The 13,029-nt window shown below is 47.6% G+C and overlaps 1 pseudogene; it reads right to left on the minus strand.

The window, feature by feature from the left end:
* Positions 1 to 1,218: 1,218 nt before the first annotated feature.
* Positions 1,219 to 12,568, minus strand: LOC116969982 (annotated as a pseudogene).
* Positions 12,569 to 13,029: the final 461 nt, after the last annotated feature.

Consider the following 13,029-nt stretch of genomic DNA (forward strand, 5'->3'; position numbering starts at 1 on the left):
AGTATGGTGTACAATTTTGGTCGCCTAATTATAGGAAGGATGTCAACAAAATAGAGAGCGTACAGATGAGATTTACTAGAATGTTGCCTGGGTTTCAGCAACTAAGTTACAGAGAAAGGTTGAACAAGTTAGGGCTTTATTCTTTGGAGCGCAGAAGGTTAAGGGGGAACTTGATAGAGGTCTTTAAAATGATGAGAGGGATAGACAGAGTTGACGTGGATAAGCTTTTCCCACTGAGAGTAGGGAAGATTCCAACAAGGGGACATGACTTGAGAATTAAGGGACAGAAGTTTAGGGTAACATGAGGGGGAACTTCTTTACTCAGAGAGTGGTGGCTGTGTGGAATGAGCTTCCAGTGAAGGTGGTGGAGGCATGTTCGTTTTTATCATTTAAAAATAAATTGGATAGTTATATGGACGGGAAAGGAATGGAGGGTTATGGTCTGAGTGCAGGTATATGGGATTAGGGGAGAATACGTGTTCGGCACGGACTAGAAGGGTTGAGATGGCCTGTTTCCGTGCTGTAAATTGTTATATGGTTATATGGTTATAAGAAAGTTAAACAGAAACATGGATAGGACAGGTTTGGGGGGATATGGACCAAGCGCAGGCAGGTGGGACCAGTAGAGCTGGGACATGTTGGCCGGTGTGGGCAAGTTGCGCCAAAGGGCCTGTTTCCACACTATGACCATGACAGAACGAAAAGTAAAATGAACAGAAACTATTCCACTGCATGTGGCATCTCCCGCAATTTGCCAATCTCTTTACAATAATTATTATGCTTGGGGGTCAGATGCAAAACCTCATGCTTCATGATGGATCAGATAAAAATGGAAATATACACCGCCCAATGCCAGAATTATGTAAGTATGCATACAAAGCAAACAATCGGTGGGATTCCGCACCAATATTACCTCGTGCCAAAGGCTGTCAGGACGTCCGGCCATGCACTAATTGAATCATTGCTCGGCTTCCAGTTTTCACATCTGTCTGCCGAATTCAGAGCGTGAAACTGCTGAGATCTCGTGGTGGAATAGGGGGTTGGGAAGGTGAGGGGGGGCTGGTCTGGGCCATCATTCGTCCCACGCAAGTCAAGGTACACTGAACAATACAGGACTGTTTGAATTTAATTATTTCTTTTCACATTTCTTTTATTTAATATAACGGCGATTGTGATCTTTTCTCGGGGTAAATGTGATCTCTCTAAATGCATCACTCGCTATCTGGTGGAACTGATGGTGGTTGTCTTCACTATTTTACTGGAGCAGGTTAATTTTATCTGTTTGCTAATTTCTTGCTCACATCTCCGTTGTGTGCTGTGATACTTGTCCTGCGAGTCACAACCACGGACTGTTCCGTTTGGCTGACGGTTGCTTTCACTTTTGATCGTTACGTTACGATCTGTTGTCAGAATCTGCGGAAGAAATGTTGCACCGAGCGAACAGCAACTGCGGTGATCGGAACAGTGTACGCAGGATGTTGATCGAAGTCTATTCCGTTTTACTTTACTTTGGATCCATGGTGTTGCGTCCCCACAGCCGAATAAGTGAGTTCAGTATTCCGACTGCACATGCCCAGGTCATAGGTCACTAGCTATAAAACAGTCTTGGCAACGGTTGTGCTGCATTGTGTGCAGGCTTGCGTTTCGTCCGTAGTCGGGGTCGGCTCTCCATCGCTGCGGGTGCTGTTGAGTTGCTGCTGTGCCGTCCCCGTCCCCTCCCAGGTGTCCCGTCCCTGTCCGGAGGTTGCCCTGGGCAGGCGGGGCAGCCCCGGAGTTGCAGCCGGCTCTGCAGCCGCCAGGTTGGCCGACAGCCCTCCACCCCTTCCCCTCCCCTCAGTCCGACACTGAGATCAAGATGGGCAGCCGCCGGCATTGCTCGAAGACAGGCGACTCTGAGCCGCTGCTGCTGAAACCTACCACAAATATCACCCGGCAAGCCCTGAAATGGAACCCCCTAGGAAAAAGGAAAAAGGAAAAGAGGTCGCCCCATGAACAGCTGGAGAAGAGGTGTCCAGACAGAAATGTCTGAGAGTGGGCTCAACTGGGGAGATCTCGAAAGAACTGCCAACAACCGAGTGAGGTGGATGACATTTGTCAATGGCCTATGCTCCCTAGAGGAGCAAAGGGCTTAAGAACTAAACCCCTCAACCACCTCAACCAAACGTCACCTCAGCTATACCTCACATCAGCTAAATTTCACACCTCACTAAACCTTGCTTCAATGAAACCCCACTTCAACTAAACCTCACGTCGACTAAACTTCACCTCGACTAAACCTCACTCCTCACTGCTAAACTACTCCTCACACCTAAACCTCACTTTGACTAAACCCCTCGCCGTGAACCTCACCTCACCTCAACTAAACCTCACCTCAGTGAAACCCCTGTCTCAATGTGTTGAACCTCTGGTTCAACGCCAACATGCATCGCTGCGGGCTGCATTCATCTGCAGCCTGCATGTGTGGAGCAGATCAGCAAACAGCGCAGCACTGCTGTCCTCCACCCCCCTGGTGGAGGGGTAGATCTCACGGTCCTCGACAACAGCACACTGAACTGGCTACAGTGCCTGGAGGGCGTTATATAACCTCTGCTGCCTCAAACACAAGAAGAATTAGCTAAACATCACCTAAACTAAACCGCACACCACGACTAAACCCTCACCTCGACTAAACTTTACCTCACTAAACCTCGCCCCTCAACTAAACCTCCCACCTCACAACTAAACTTCACCTCAGCTAAAGTCACCTGAACTAAATCTAAACATCGCGTCAGCTAAATTTCACAACTCTTACCTCAACTAAACTTCACCTCAACTAAACTTCACCTCAACTAAACTCCACCTCAACTAAACATCACCTCAGCTAAACTCCACCTCAACTAAACTCCACCTCAACTAAATTTCACCTCAACTAAACTCCACAACAACTAAACTCCACAACAACTAAACTCCACAACAACTAAACTGCACAACAACTACACTCCACAACAACTAAACTCCACCTCAACTAAACTCCACAACAACTAAACTCCACAACAACTAAACTCCACAACAACTAAACTCCACAACAACTAAACTCCACAACAACTAAACTCCACAACAACTAAACCTCACAACTAAACTCCACAACAACTAAACTCCACAACAACTAAACTCCACAACAACTAAACTCCACGACAACTAAACTCCACAACAACTACACTCCACAACAACTAAACTCCACAACAACTAAACTCCACAACAACTAAACTCCACAACAACTAAACTCCACAACAACTAAACTCCACGACAACTAAACTGCACAACAACTACACTCCACAACAACTAAACTCCACAACAACTAAACTCCACAACAACTAAACTCCACAACAACTAAACTCCACAACAACTAAACCTCACAACTAAACTCCACAACAACTAAACTCCACAACAACTAAACTCCACAACAACTAAACTGCACAACAACTACACTCCACAACAACTAAACTCCACAACAACTAAACTCCACGACAACTAAACTGCACAACAACTACACTCCACAACAACTAAACTCCACAACAACTAAACTCCACAACAACTAAACTCCACAACAACTAAACTCCACAACAACTAAACTCCACAACAACTAAACTCCACAACAACTAAACTCCACAACAACTAAACTCCACAACAACTAAACTCCACAACAACTAAACTCACAACAACAACAACTAAACTCCACAACAACTAAACTCCACAACAACTAAACCTCACAACTAAACTCCACAACAACTAAACTCCACAACAACTAAACTCCACAACAACTAAACTCCACAACAACTAAACTCCACAACAACTAAACTCCACACAACTGAACTCCACAACAACTAAACTCCACAACAACTAAACTCCACAACAACTAAACTCCACAACAACTAAACTCCACAACAACTAAACTCCACAACAACTAAACTCCACAACAACTAAACTCCACAACAACTAAACTCCACAACAACTAAACTCCACAACAACTAAACCTCACAACTAAACTCCACAACAACTAAACTCCACAACAACTAAACTCCACAACAACTACACTCCACAACAACTAAACTCCACAACAACTAAACTCCACAACAACTAAACTCCATAACAACTAAACTCCACAACAACTAAACTGCACAACAACTACACTCCACAACAACTAAACTCCACAACAACTAAACTCCACAACAACTAAACTCCACAACAACTAAACTCCACAACAACTAAAGTCCACAACAACTAAAGTCCACAACAACTAAACTCCACAACAACTAAACTGCACAACAACTACACTCCACAACAACTAAACTCCACAACAACTAAACTCCACAACAACTAAACTCCACAACAACTAAACTCCACAACAACTAAACTGCACAACAACTAAACTCCACAACAACTAAATTCCACAACAACTAAAGTCCACAACAACTAAACTCCACAACAACTAAACTCCACAACAACTAAACTCCACAACAACTAAACTCCACACAACTGAACTCCACCACACAACTAATCGCCGACACCCCCCAGGCCATTGGCGGCGCCTCACGTGAGCGGAGCGGCGCTGCAACCAGAGCGCGGGTTACGTGGACAACTTCAGCCCTCGGCGGCAAAAGCCGTCATGAGTTTCCCGCCATCCTCGCTTTCCCGCCGCCGGAGGGGGAGGGGCCGCGGGGCTCGGGCTCGCCGTCAACGTCAGCGCGCGTGAGCACCTCCCCTCCCCCCCCGGGTTGTCTCGGACAGTGTGCCTGCACCGCTCATCCCGCTCAGCCCCGCCCGCGGCCGCCTCAGCCCCTCCCCCGGGTGGCGCCAGGGACTCGAGCGGTAGTTGTTGCTTTGGGGCAGATGTTGCAGTGGGGCAGATGTTGCAGTGGGGCAGATGTTGCAGTGGGGCAGATGTTGCAGTGGGGCAGTTGCTGCAGTGGGGCAGATGTTGCAGTGGGGCAGATGCTGCAGTGGTGCAGATGTTACAGTGGAGCAGATGTTGCAGTGGGGCAGATGTTGCAGTGGGGAAGTTGCTGCAGTGGGGCAGATGCTGCAGTGGGGCAGATGCTGCAGTGGGGCAGATGTTTCAGTGGGGCAGATGCTGCAGTGGGGCAGATGCTGCAGTGGGGCAGATGTTGCAGTGGGGCAGATGTTACAGTGGGGCAGATGTTACAGTGGGGCAGATGTTGCAGTGGGGTAGATGTTGCAGTGGGGCAGATGTTGCAGTGGGGCAGATGTTACAGTGGGGCAGATGTTACAGTGGGGCAGATGTTACAGTGGGGCAGATGTTACAGTGGGGCAGATGCTGCAGAGGGACAGATGCTACAGTGGGGCAGATGTTGCAGTGGGGCAGATGTTGCAGTGGGGCAGATGTTACAGTGGGGCAGATGTTATAGTGGGGCAGATGTTGCAGTGATGCAACTCCTGCAGTAATGCATCCACCCTGCAGTGGATTCGCTCCCTGCAATGGAGTTGCTGTTGCAGTGGAGCTGCTGGCGTTGCAGTGGTGAAGCTTTTCCAGTGGAGCAGCCACCCTACAGTGGAGCATCTCCTGCAGCCGCAGGAAAAGTTCAAGCCTCCACCATCTCAGGCAGCTTGTCCCAGATTGCAACCACCCTCTGGGTGAGTCTAATCTCATACACGTCCGTTTTATTGTTCTGTTAGTATAGTCTGGACTGCAGTTCCTTGTACCATCATCTTATTCTAATTGTTGACCCCAAATACTACGTTTCCTCATCTGTTCTTGCCCCATCAAATATATCCCCTTTGTTCCACCACTCCATCCCACCCCACCCCACATAACGTGTTATTGCTCTATTCTACGCTGAACGGTCTCTTATCCGAAACTGAACTGTTCCTTTCTCCATAACTGCTGCCTAACCTGCTGAATGTTTTTTTAATTTCTTCTACTTTTATTTCAGATTTTCAGCATCTGCGATTCTATGCTTTACAAGTTCATTTTGATGCTGTGACCTACCAACAATGAATCAAAGGAAATCAGATACGTTGTATCGTAATCTACTGAGATTCAAATAATTAGTAAGTGTTTCAATGGGAAGGTTCTATCTACTCGGGATGGGACTCCATTTTAGTTTAGTTTAGAGATTAGAGATCCAGGGCTTCATCCCACTGAGTCCACGCCGATCAGCGATCCCTGCATGCTAATACTATCCTGCACACTAGAGACAATTTACACTTATACCAAGCCAATTATCATTCAAATCTGTACAACATTGGACTGTGGGAGGAAACTGAGAATCTTAGCGAAAGCCCTTGCAGGTAATAAGTGATTGGAGCAGAATTAGGCCATTCTGCCCATCAAGTCTACTCTGCCATTCAGTCATGGCTGATTATTCCCTCCCAACCCCATACTCCTGCCGTCTGCCCATAACCCCTGACACCCGTACTAATCAAGAATCTATCTCTGCTTTCAAAATGTCCATTAACTTGGCCTCCATAGCCTTCTGTGCAAATAATTCCACAGAATCACCACCCGTCAAGTCAAGTCAACTTTATTTGTCACATACATATACAAGATGTGCAGTGAAATGAAAGTGGCAATGCCTGGGGATTGGGTAAAAACAACAGAACAGAACCAGTATTTACATTTTAGAATAATTTTATTTTAAAAAGACACAACACAACAGTAAATTAGTCTCTGGTGAGATAGGTTTACAGTCCTGATGGCCTATGGGAAGAAACTCTGTCTCATCCTCTCTGTTTTCACAGTGTGACAACGGATGCGCTTGCCTGACCGTAACAGCTGGAACAGTCCGTTGCTGGGGTGGTAGGGGTCCTTCATTATGTTGCTGGCTCTGGATCTGCACCTGGTGTATAGGTCCTGCAGGGGGGTGAGTGTAGTTCCCACTACTCTCTGCAGAGCCTTCCTGTCCTGGGCAGATTGAAATGTTGCCGGTCAAGATGCTTTCTTAAGCCCCAGAGTAGAAACACTGAAGGATCCTCAGAGAGACTGAATTTCCTCAGCTGCCTGAGGTGGTAAAGGTGCTGCCTTGCCTTACTCACCAGTGCGGCAGTGTGTGTTGTCCATGTCAGATCCTCTGTGATGTGGACTCCCAGGTATTTAAAGCTGCTCACCCTATCCACAGTAGTCCCATTTATCTCCAGTGGCGTGTACGTCCTCGGTTGTTGAGCCCTTCTAAAGTCCACAATCAGCACCTTAGCTTTTGTGGCATTGAAGAGGAGGCTGTTATTCTGACACCAGAGTGCCAGATCAGCGACTTCTCATCGATATCGGTGATCAGGCCCACCACCACAGTGTCATCAGCAAACTTGATGATGGAGTAGGATCCTGTGTTCAGGGTAAGGGGGTTGGAGGTATGTCTCCACATCTTGACCACCTGGGGCCTGGCAGTGGGAAAATTTGGCTAAAGAGGCCCGTGCCAGGCCAGGAAAAGTCCAGAAAAAGTGACTTTCATAGAAACATAGACATAGAAACATAGAAAATAGGTGCAGGAGTAGGCCATTCGGCCCTTCGAGCCTGCACCGCCATTCAATATGATCATGGCTGATCATCCAACTCAGTATCCCATACCTGCCTTCTCTCCATACCCCCTGATCCCTTTAGCCACAAGGGCCACATCTAACTCCCTCTTAAATATAGCCAATGAACTGGCCTCAACTACCTTCTGTGCCAGAGAATTCCAGAGATTCACCACTCTCTGTGTGAAAAATGATTTTCTCATTTTGGTCGTAAAAGACTTCCCTCTTATCCTTAAACTGTGACCCCTTGTTCTGGACTTCCCCAACATCAGCAATAATCTTCCTGCATCTAGCCTGTCCAACCCCTTAAGAATTTTGTAAGTTTCTATAAGATCCCCCCTCAATCTTCTAAATTCTAGCGAGTACAAGCCGAGTCTATCCAGTCTCTCTTCATATGAAAGTCCTGACATCCCAGGAATCAGTCTGGTGAACCTTCTCTGTATTCCCTCTATGGCAAGAATGTCTTTCCTCAGATTAGGAGACCAAAACTATATGCAATACTCCAGGTGTGGTCTCACGAACACCCTGTACAACTGCAGTAGAACCTCCCTGCTCGTATACTCAAATCCTTTTGCTATGAATGCTAACATACGATTCGCTGTCTTCACTGCCTGCTGCACCTGCATGCCTACTTTCAATGACTGGTGTACCATGACACCCAGGTCTCGTTGCAACTCCCCTTTTCCTAATCGGCCGCCATTCAGATAATAGTCTACTTTCCTGTTTTTGCCACCAAAGTAGATAACCTCACATTTATCCACATTATACTGCATCTGCCATGCATTTGCCCACTCACCCAACCTATCCAAGTCACCTTGCAGCTTCCTAGCATCCTCCTCACAGCTAACACTGCCCCCCAGTTTCGTGTCATCCGCAAACTTGGAGATGTTGCATTCAATTCCCTCATCCAGATCATTAATATATATTGTAAATAGCTGGGGTCCCAGCACTGAGCCTTGCGGTACCCCACTAGTCACTGCCTACCATTCTGAAAAGGACCCGTTTACTCCTACTCTTTGCTTCCTGTTTGTCAGCCAGTTCTCTATCCACATCAATACTGAACCCCCAATACTGTGTGCTTTAAGTTTGCATACTAATCTCTCATGTGGGACCTTGTCGAAAGCCTTCTGAAAGTCCAGATATAACACATCCACTGGTTCGCCCTTATCCACTCTACTAGTTACATCCTTGAAAAATTCTATAGGATTTGTCAGACATGATTTACCTTTCATAAATCCATGCTGACTTTGTCCAATGAATTCGCCACTTTCCAAATGTGCTTCTATCCCATCTTTAATAACTGACTCTAGCATTTTCCCCACTACCGATGTTAGACCAACTGGTCTGTAATTCCCCGTTTTCTCCCTCCAAGGAGCTACCCTCCAACCCTCAGGAACTACTCCAGAATTTAAAGAGTTTTGAAAAATTATCACTACTGCATCCACTATTTCTGGGGCTACTTCCTTAAGTACTCTTGGATGCAACTTATCTGAGATTTCACTCAGATCACTGAAATTTCACTCAGATTTATTTTTTAAAGAGCCCCTTTGGCCCATCAGGCATGTACTAGCCCAGGAGTCCCTTCAGCCCATCAGTAAGTATTCCCCCTGCAAGTATTGCACCTCACCCCAGTATTTTTCTTCCTCTCTTCATTGGCTTCCTGTGAGATCCAGGCCAGGATAGACTTTCCACCTTCATTGCTGTGAACTGCAGAAAAAGATGAAAAATGTCTAAAATTGATTCTCCACCCTCTCCCCATTCTCTCTCACAGAGTCTCTCACCTGTTTTGGGCAGAATTTCTGGCAATTTCTGAGCTGCCAGCCCTTCAGGGCTGAGTGACTGAGCTGCCAGCCCACCATGGCCTGTGTAACTGAGCTGCCAGCCCACCAGGCCTGAGTGACTGAGCTGCCAGCCCACCAGGTCTGAGTGAATGAGCTGCCAGCCCACCAGGCCTGAGTGACTGAGCTGCCAGCCCACTAGGCCTGAGTGACTGAGCTGCCAGCCCACCAGGTCTGTGAATGAGCTGCCAGCCCAGGAATCCATTCGGCCCACAATGTCCGTACCAGCCCTCTGGAAACCTGTCCTTTCGGCCCACAACACTCATACTAGCGCTCCAGAAAGCCCCCCACTGGCCACCAATATTAGAATTGGTGGAGAGGTGGAATATTGCGTTGGGGGATCAGCCCTCCCGTGTGAACATGGGACCCAACGAGCCCCACTTAGTCTAGTTCTCCTTAATCAGTAATTACTTACATTGGGCAGCAGAGTGATGCAGCAGTAGAGTTGTTGCATTACAGCGCCACAGATCCTGCTTTGATCCTGACTACCGGTGCTATCTGTACAGAGTTCGTCCATTTCCCTGTGGCCGTGTGTTTTCTCTGGCTCTCCGGTTTCCTCCCACACTCCAAAGACGTACAGGTTTGTAGGTTTCGGTAAAATTGTAAATTGTTCCTCGTGTTGGTGGGATAGTGTTAGTGTGTGAGCATCGCTGGTCGGCATGAACACGGTGGACCACGGGGCCACTTTCTGCACTGTATCTCTAAACTAAACTAAATTACATTCAAAAGAAGTGCGCATTTGTGGGTTAATTGGTTTCTGTAAAAATTGTAAAATTGTCCCCAGTGTGTAGGATAGTGGTAGTGTATGGGGTGATCGCTGGTCGGCACTGTGCCTCTAAACTAAAATCTGAACTGAACTGAGCTGATCACAACACAACACAACGCAACACAACGCAACAAATAACATAACACACCACAACATATCACAACATATCACAACACGCAACACACACACACACACCAACACAACAGACACGTAGGAAACGCTGAAGTAACTCAGCAGGACAGGCAGCATCTCTGGAGAGAAGGAATGGGTGACGTTTCGGGACTGATGCCAGGGGTGTGGGTGGGAAAGATGGAATGTAATCGGAGACAGTAAGAATGGTGGGAGAACTGGGAAGGAGAAGGGGGATAGAGAGAGAGGGAAAGCAAGGGCTATTTGAAGTTAGATAAGTCATTATTCATACTGCTGGGGTATAAGCTACCCAAGCGAATTATGAGGTGCTCTTCCTCCAATTTGCGCTGGGCCTCACTGACAATGGAGGAGGCCCAGGGCAGAAAGGTCAGATTGGGAATGGGAGGGGGAGTTAAAGTGCTGAGGAACCGGGAGATCAGGTAGTTTGCTGAGTTACTTCAGCAGCTACACCAGATGCCTTGGCCAATAATACCTGGGCAGAATATGATACCAAGTTTCCACACTGTATCTGTAAAGTCTAAGGGGGACTCACCTCCCCATTGTTACCCCTGCACCCATCAAGGTAGGAACTCATATTCTCCGTGGATGGGCCAGGCTTGTCCTCCAATCTCACCCCCGACTGCCTCCCAACTCCGCTGGCCACGGTGAGCACCAGGATCTTGCCTCCTCTCCTCCTTCTCCCCCCACACTTGGCCAGAAGGGTCATGAGTTCGGAGCGGAACCTGTTGTCCATCCAACAGTAGATGAAGGGGTTCCAACAGGTGCTGCTCACGGCCACCCAGTGGAAGGCAAAGTAGAGGGTGTTGTTGAATTGGACACGTTGGCCGGTGAGCAGGAGGGTGTAGATGTTGAGGGGAAACCAACAGAGGGCAAAGGTCACCACCAACAGCACGATCATCTTGATGGTCCTCATCTTCCTGCGGCGTTGAGTGGCAGCCTGGGTCACTGTGACGGCACCGCTGGTTTTCCTCAGCCATAGCTTCTTGCTCACCGCGGCGGAGATTACGGTGATCACCACAAAGGCAGGAGGTAGAGCAGCACGAAGGTTGACAGGTCCAATTTCCTCCAGAATACTTTGGAAGGCTTCGGATAAATAGAGAGCGAAGGCTGTGGAGTCTATATCAATGAATAGTTTTAAGGCAGTAGTAGATCGATTCTTGATGAATACCAGTGTAAGGGTTATGGGGAGAAGGTATGAGTATGGGGTTGAGAGGGAAGAATAGATCAGCCATGATTGAATGGCAGAGTAGACTTGATGGGTCAAATGGTCTAATTCTTCTCCTAGAACTTATGAACTTGCTGTACATAAGAGGGTATCAATAATCAGGAAGATATTGACTAAGATGTTGTCAATGGGCCAGGATTACTCAGCTACTCATGGCATTAGTCAGAGGAGTGGGAATAATGGCCTCGTGTTTAATGAATATTGCAGGGTTAAAGGGGCTGAATATCCGCACCTACCTTGACTGAAGGGTCTCAACCCACAACATCACCTACCCAGGCCATCTGGAGATGTTGCCTGACTCGTTGAGTTACTCCAGCACATTGTGTTCTACCTGCCTCGGCTCCTTACTTTGAACACCTGCCCTGTGATCGGTCAGTCCTGGGCGCGCTGTCGAGAGAAGAAAGATGGGTCAATATCACCAACAACTTCTCCTGGCCCATCCATATTGAAGCAATGACCAAGAAAGCACACCAATGCCTCTAGTTCCTTAGAAGTCCTAAGATGTTTGGCATGTCCGTATAACTCACACCAACTTCTACAGATGCAGGATTTTATCAGGATGCATCACAGCTTGGTTCAGGAACAGCTCCACCCAAGACCGCAATAGATTGCAGCAAATGGTGGACACAGCCTAGACCATCACACAAAGCAACCTCCCTTCTATTGACTCCATTTATATCTCACGTTGCCTCGGGAAGGTCAGCAACAACATCAAGAATGACACGCACATTGGTCATTCTTCTGCTCACTCACTCACTCACTCACTCACTCACTCACTCACTCACTCACTCACTCACTCACTCACTCACTCACTCACTCACCCACTCACTCACTCACTCACTCATTCACTCACTCACTCACCCACTCACCCACTCACTCACTCAATCACCCACTCACTCACTCACCCACTCATCCACTCACTCATTCACTCAATCACCCACCCACCCACTCACTCACTCACTCACTCACTCACTCACTCACTCACTCACTCACTCACTCACTCACTCACTCACTCACTCCACTACCACTCACACTCACTCACTTCACTCACTCACTCACTCACTCACTCACTTCCACCATCCACTCACTTCACTTCACTCACTCAACTCACTACTCACTCATCCACTCATCCACTCATTCATTCACTCAATCACCCACCCACCCACTCACTCACTCACTCACTCACTCACTCACTCACTCACTCACTCACCCACTCATTCACACACACACTCACTCACTCACTCGCCCACTCGCCCGCTCGCTCACTCACTCACACACTCACTCACTCACACTCACACACTCACTCACACTCACACTCACACTCACTCACTCACACACTCACTCACTCATTGTCTCCTTCCAGATAAGTTACTGGATTAGGAAAAGGGGAGATGCAACGAGACCTTGATGTCCTGGTACACCAGTCATTGAAAGTAGGCATGCAGGTGCAACGCAGGCAGTGAAGAAAGCGAATCGTATGTTAGCATTCATAGCAAAAGGATTTGAGTATAGGAGCAGGGAGGTGCTACTGCAGTTGTACA

Source organism: Amblyraja radiata, unplaced genomic scaffold (genome assembly GCF_010909765.2).
Source record: "Amblyraja radiata isolate CabotCenter1 unplaced genomic scaffold, sAmbRad1.1.pri scaffold_460_ctg1, whole genome shotgun sequence".
Lineage (NCBI taxonomy): Eukaryota > Metazoa > Chordata > Chondrichthyes > Rajiformes > Rajidae > Amblyraja > Amblyraja radiata.